At 37.1% G+C, this 6,961-nt stretch overlaps 1 long non-coding RNA gene across 1 annotated transcript in view; it reads right to left on the reverse strand.

Annotated features, from left to right (window-relative positions):
* The window catches only part of LOC141755687 (uncharacterized), a 49,307-nt gene extending 42,797 nt beyond the window's left edge, over positions 1–6,510 (reverse strand). The window contains exons 1-3 of the long non-coding RNA XR_012591319.1: positions 6,292–6,510; positions 6,129–6,198; positions 4,369–4,422 (exon numbers count right to left, since the gene is read on the reverse strand). This is a non-coding gene — a long non-coding RNA (uncharacterized LOC141755687). The remainder of the gene's footprint in view (positions 1–4,368; positions 4,423–6,128; positions 6,199–6,291) is intronic.
* Between the last annotated feature and the right edge of the window lie 451 nt (positions 6,511–6,961).

Consider the following 6,961-nt stretch of genomic DNA (forward strand, 5'->3'; position numbering starts at 1 on the left):
TCACTCATCTGATTTGAGGCAGACGTGCCATGCTATCTAAGTTTAGGTTATTATCAAATGGCCTACTCCTTTTTTAATAAATGTTGAAAAATTACACCCTCCCAGTGTGATACAGTATAATGTGATTCTCTTTACAAGATAAACATGTTTCAGGTGTGACAGGGGAATAGAGAGAATATCTGTTTAAGAGATTTAGAGCAGTGATTCCCAAAGACGTGGTCGGGATCCACAGGTGGGTCGCAGGAGATTTTATAAGGGTCCCCAAATTAATTTGCAGAATTCCTTCCATAGTCTTTTATTTAACATTTATATCTGCAATAACATGAGTTTGAGTATTCGTATAGTTCTGATAACTGTAACCTACTTATAACATTGAATCTAATATGAAAGACTTTGTTTGTTTTACTGACGATAGGAAATAAAAAGAATGAGATAGCCTATTAACTCCGCCTAAATGTATTTCATTGGTCTCATTTATAAAGTATTTAATATGCGTATGTTTTCAATAACACGTGCATTGAACAAAGTTGTGATTTATTAGATGTATATGACGAAATAGCTGGTTTATATATTCGAGATAATATGAGGGTGAAGCAAAAATGGTAGTAAAAATAGTCAGGTACGTTCATTTACACAAAGATTCTCATGATTTATAGGTAAGACCTATTTGGGTCGCGATGGTTTGTCATTTTTAAAACACGTGTCCCTGCAAAATCCAACCTGATTTACAAACGGTCCAGTACATTCACACATGGCAACTGCCCAGTACATCTGAGCGGCTCCACAACAGCGAGGGTCACAGCTACCATTGAGAAAACTGAAGTCATGTCCTCAATATTTATTTTCCTGGAGTTAACATTAAATTTGACTACTTTTAGGCCAACAAGATGATAAAACCTTACTAAACACCATTTGGACTTTCATGTTGAAAAATACAATATAGATAAAGTATCCTTTAACAGTTAACTAATATTGATACACTTAAGTATCGCAATATTATGTTTTGTGATACTGTATCGATTCTAAAAAACACATATTGGTTTTTAATTAATAGTTTACATGCAAAGATTCGTGGCAGAGAGTGACTCAGATTGCACAAAAAGTAGTGCTGTGTTAATGAATGTTACAGATACTGTGATAAATACAAATGCAGATCCCACTGTTCTGATTGCATAAAAAAGTAAACTTTTTCCCTCAGATTTTATGCATATGGTGATGTATTCTTTATACTATGACAGTTTTCGAAACATTAGATTTAAGAAATTGCAATATATTGCATCGTAACCCCTGTATCATGATATGTATCGTATCCCCAGATTCTTGCCAATACATAGACCTATTAAAAGGGTGGTCTTCTTGAGAATATCAAAAATTCTGGATACAGGCATGACTATAGCTGAAACAGGAGTTAAAGCTCAAGTAGGCGAGATTGGAGCAAATATAATTTAAAAAAGTTATTTTTATAAAATGGGCGCTTTATTGTGACAGTAGTACATGAAACAGGTAACCTGAAAAAAATCATGTGCCTCTGTGTCCTCCAGTGTCCTCCGGTGCTCCTAAAGGCATCTGCAAGATTTCACAGACTGGTAGAAAACAAACAGTCAGAGCTGATCTGAGGTCTGCTGTCCATCTGCTGTCTATGAGAGCCGGCTGTCAATTACTTGCGAACGCCGACCAAACAGTCAAACTAGGCAGCGCTGATCAAATATGAATCAATATTATGTTACTGTAATGCCTATTTCTCTCCTCAAATGTTTTCAGAATCATCTTGGAGTGCACGGTTTAGCTGTAAAATGAGAGAGTTTGCGACCCAGCAGCCATGTTGAGATCAGGCTGAGATGGCCTGAAGGAACTCCAAACTACCTTTCACGTGACGGGAGCACAGCCAATAGGAACGTTCTCTCTCTGAAATGACCTGTGATTGGTCAAAGTCTCCCGTCACGGGCAAGATTTTTTAAAGCCTGAAAACAGAGCCATGAGGAGGAGCAGAAGTCTAATTATCTTTCAGAACACTTGAATTACAATATGCTGAAAGGTTATTAAGGAATTTTTGCCCAACGGTGCCAAAAATATATTGCCTACTGCCACTTTAAGAGCCATGCTCCACAGCACCATGAAAAGGTTATCTCATTTACAACCCCCTCCTGCATGTATGAGGACAAACAAAAACTACTCTTTTGCGCAACATGTCTTTTTTCACACACAACCCATCTCGGTGCAGGTCATCGTGAAGAAATGTTATGACCCTGTTTACGCTCGTGAAATTACACAGTTGTTAAAACTTTCAAGTTTTGTTACAACTATTAAAACCAAATAAGTGAAACATCAGCACAACATAATGAGAATTTGTTCATCTAACTAATGATCAAGAATTTGCAGTTCTGGTTGTGAGTTGACCATTAGTTCAGAGCACCTCCTGCTGATGAAACAACGACCACCACCTGAACCTATTGTTAAACAGAGCTGGACACTGTTTGGTTTTATAACCCATAAAGCTGTTGGTCGGAAAACGTCTGGCGACGTAAACAATGAAAATCTCCATTTATTGTGTTTTCTCATTCTATCAGCATCTGTTTTTAACAGGGAAGGAGATTTGTGCAGGGAAATAAAAAATGAAACTTGACTTTTTTTTTTCACTTTCACAATAAAGTCCAAGACAGATGACAGCTGTGGACACACAGAGTGCACGCTGCATGTTTTATCGCCTTCGCCCATAAATAAAAAACGCAGAGTGGAAGAGTTACAGTCAAAATATATGATTTATGGCAATGGGCACAGGAGGGAGTCTGGAGATTTCTTGGACAATATGAAAATAAAACTGCAATAAAACTGCACGGGCCTTGATTGTGGTCTATGGAGAGACGTGGAGGGCCTCCAACACAGCTAACTTTATTACTTCATCTGAGAGAGCGAGAGAGACATCAACAGATTCAGAGACTATTACGGTCAAATCTTTTTCCCCTAAGTGGCCACAGTCTCCATCTGAGGACCCCCAGAACCTTTTCACCAACCAGGGACACAGTGGAGGGCAAAACCTCTTCAGTTCAGTTTACCCAGCTTTTTATTTATTCAACCAACCTTTTTTTTTGGTTTACATAAATCTTAACAACATAATTTAGATGGCAAGCAGCAAGTACTATTAAACGGATGGTAGTTCTATAAACATTGAGAAGGAGAAGAACTAATATTTTTAAGCGTAAAACAGATTCTTGTTTATGTAAGTGGTTGGTAACCTAGTGATGATCGCCAACTGGACAAATTATTTACAGCCATTTTCATTTACTACAACATCACAGCGCCCAACTGTGTTGCTCTAAGCATTTACAAATCATTGTGAGGGAGCCATCGTTCCGGTCAGAGGAGAAGGAGAAAGAGAGACAACAGAGGGATGTTGAAGTAGTTAGAGCAACAGATAGCTGATGGGTGAAAAATGCTCTGGACTTCCTCTACTAGTAAAGGGTCTCTTCTCTCTCATATGAAAATAGTCTATTGTCGGGCATTGCATCTCTCTTGGCTGGAGCCGCGCATCAGATCTAGAGTTTCACAGAGCGTACCGGGGGACCGGCGAAACCGGAGACAACAACAACAAATATGGCCTCGTATTTTTAGGTTGTGATTATAAAGCCCGTTTCACAGTTTAATCCTCCGGGGAAACCAAACAAACTTTGTTGTGTAAAGAAACCAGCGTCCAGAAATTGGATCAAAATCTCTGCCGTTCCCAAATGTCCTTGAAAAATGAAAGAGGGCAAATGATAGGTCTACAGTACATGGAGAGGCTGACGCTTACACGGCTTCCAAACTACTATGGCAGATTAGTGAGGTACACCAGGCATGCCCTCTCTTTATGCAAAGTCATATTTTCTTCACTAATTTAAGAGACAGTGAAAGTAAAGTCTAAATCTTTTTTGACACAATATGTTCCTTTTGTATTATGAATATTACTATTTCCTTTACTATATTCTACTGCTATCACTATTACCTCATGACATTTTATACACCAAACAACTAATCGATTCATTGAGAAAATAATCAACAGATTAATCGACAATGAAATTAATCATTAGTTGCAGCCCTAAATCTCAATATGATACACTGTAAGCCAAATACAATTATTATTAGTCTCCTCTCCTCTCCACCTCAAGACCTTAAATAGTTTGTAGTTAGAATTATTCTCAAAAATGGCAGAGAGCGTAATATTTAAATAATAAAACAAGTTACTTTTAAAAGGATCTACAATTTTAGACTGAAGACTGTACTGCATGTAAAGGCCTGTACATATCCCATCACTTCATATGTGCTGCCATATATGTTATACTTTGTCGCCATCTACTGACCAAACAGATACTGACAAACCCAAGTAATACTTACAATACATTGTGTACTCCATTTCCCTCCACCTTGTCTGTCAAGAGTGACAAAAATCTGTGGAAATGGCACAAAGATATTTATATCAAGAAATGCTGCTATATAAGAAACAATATTACATTAGCTTATGATACGCCTAGACGTAATATCTTGATATATAACTGTAAATATTTGCATTTATATAGTGCTTTACAATTTGCTATTTATTCACCCATTCACACACACACACACAGACCGATGCAAGGCGCTGACCATCAGGAGCGATTCGGGATTCAGTGTCTTGCACCTGGACGATTCAACATGTGGACAGGATGGATCTGTTGGTCAAACTGCCAACCCTGGTTACCCCCAACCTAACTCCTGAGCCACAGCCGCCCGGTTCCCATCTCATCAAAACCATTTTCTATTTGACATTTCCCCTTTATAAACTTCAATGGTCAATATTTCATTGAGGAACTAATATTTCTTAATGTTCCATATTTGTCAGGATTGTGTCAGGGACCCAAAACACAAATAGTCATTTGAATTTTATGAGAAAAATATGCCTGTATAGTGCATTATGGGACGTTGCTATCTTCTGAAAATCTTCTTTTAGGGCTCGTTGTCTTGGTGTCAAGTGTACTCAAGCTAGGGCTGTCCCGAATACCATTTTTGTGGGCTTCGAAGCTTCGGTGAGAAATCTTTCGAAGGTATAGGAGCAGCAGACTGACATGTTCTTCTGTCTGTCTGTCGCCATCTCCCCCTTTTCAGTGTCCGGGACAGTGCTTCACGACTGTACAGCAATATCCCTCTGAGAATAACTAATAATAAATAATGTTAAATATGAATAATGAATAATGTTGTGGGATTACTCCTTATTTCATGGGGTATTTTGGGATATATATACATTATTATTACATACTTATATATAAATAAATAAATACATTTTAAAACTGAAGCAACTGATTTGGAGATCCATGGCAATGGTCTAAGCTTTGAAGCGTTTGGGTCAGCCCTAACTTATGTTATTACCTTGTGCAGAGCACACAGCCATTTATGGGCTCAATTAAACAAAAGGAAACTATTTCTACCATACATCCTCTGAACACCCACCAACATGTTTGAACTAAAGAAAACTGTTACTTATGTTGAAATGCAATTTCACAAACTATATATAACCATATTGCATTGGGTTGTGTCTTCTCTTTTAAACAGAACCCGATTAACTAACAGAGAGTGCAGTGCCACTGTACCATCTAACATAATAATTTGGTCCCTCTGAAGACAAACGATACAGTTTGCAACCAAATATACTGTAAAAAAAAATATATGACTTTCATCTAAGGAGAGTCCCAGTTTGACATAAGCCTTGCACGATATGCCTACATATAAACTTATACTCGAAAACTCCATGAGAAACACACACACACAGCATTTAGATAGTAAATGTTTCAAATACATCTTGAAATAAACACACAAACTGTATGAATATATGGACATTTTCACAACAGATAGTTTGACAAGTCAGAGCAAAGCAGGGGTGCAATATATATATGATGGCTCCCAGTGAGCCATAACACTGAGTTAACATAGACAGTTAACTCTACACCACTGATATTGGTAATAACTTAGAACTGGTAATGTAGCTTTAGTTACAACTGTGGTTTTGCTGCTAATACATTTCACAATGTCTGCCTCTGTTGCGAAAAGGGTCTGTTGACACCACATTTGCTGCATGGTGTTATTAGCTTGTGTTTAGAGCAGGAATAGCTATAGCTACCTACCTGCTGCATGTGCTTGTTGTCAGTATCTTCTCCCAAAGCCTTCGACCCATTCATTACTTTCAGTTAGCAGCTGGGAAAGAAGGTTAAAAACACAAGTTGGGTACTTTACTAGAGCTTTAATGAACCAGTATATCATTTATTTAAAAAATATAAAAGAATTTACCTGAAATGTTTTATCAATGGCGGAACTATAACGTTAGTTAGCCTGCAAAAACAAGCTAAGTTGGGCCACTTTGTTTAATATTCTTTGTGATATAACGTTATTAACATTGGCCAATATCCCTAAATCACCTGCAGAGATTGAGACAGGTGCAGGTTAAAATGCAATGTGTAAAGAACTAAACTCTGGTCCGACCTAGTTAAAACTGGATATTTAGTTGGTCGTTTTCTGCAGGTATGAGGAGCGCATGCGCCATGTTTACTCATTAGGAGAAGAAATCACAGGTGTGATACAAAGAAGACCCGAATCACGTGATCACAACAACATTATAATCACATAGGCTAATACACACAGTCTGACTTCTAGAAAAAAAACATAAATATGCAATTATATCCAGACACTTCCAAAATAGATCAAATACGTATTCAGAGGCCAAATAGGAAGGCTATACCACATATAGCCGACAGTGTAAAGAAATTAACAATAAATAGTCCAATCCAAAAACAGGCTACACATGCAATCCAAAAAAAGGAAAATATAATGAAATAAGGAAGGCTACCTTATATATATATACCTTTATATATTTATATATATACCTTTATATATATATATATATATATATTATTTTTCATGTTTGATTTTTACAATATTATAATATATATATATATATATA

Source organism: Sebastes fasciatus, chromosome 18 (genome assembly GCF_043250625.1).
Source record: "Sebastes fasciatus isolate fSebFas1 chromosome 18, fSebFas1.pri, whole genome shotgun sequence".
NCBI classification, from domain to species: domain Eukaryota; kingdom Metazoa; phylum Chordata; class Actinopteri; order Perciformes; family Sebastidae; genus Sebastes; species Sebastes fasciatus.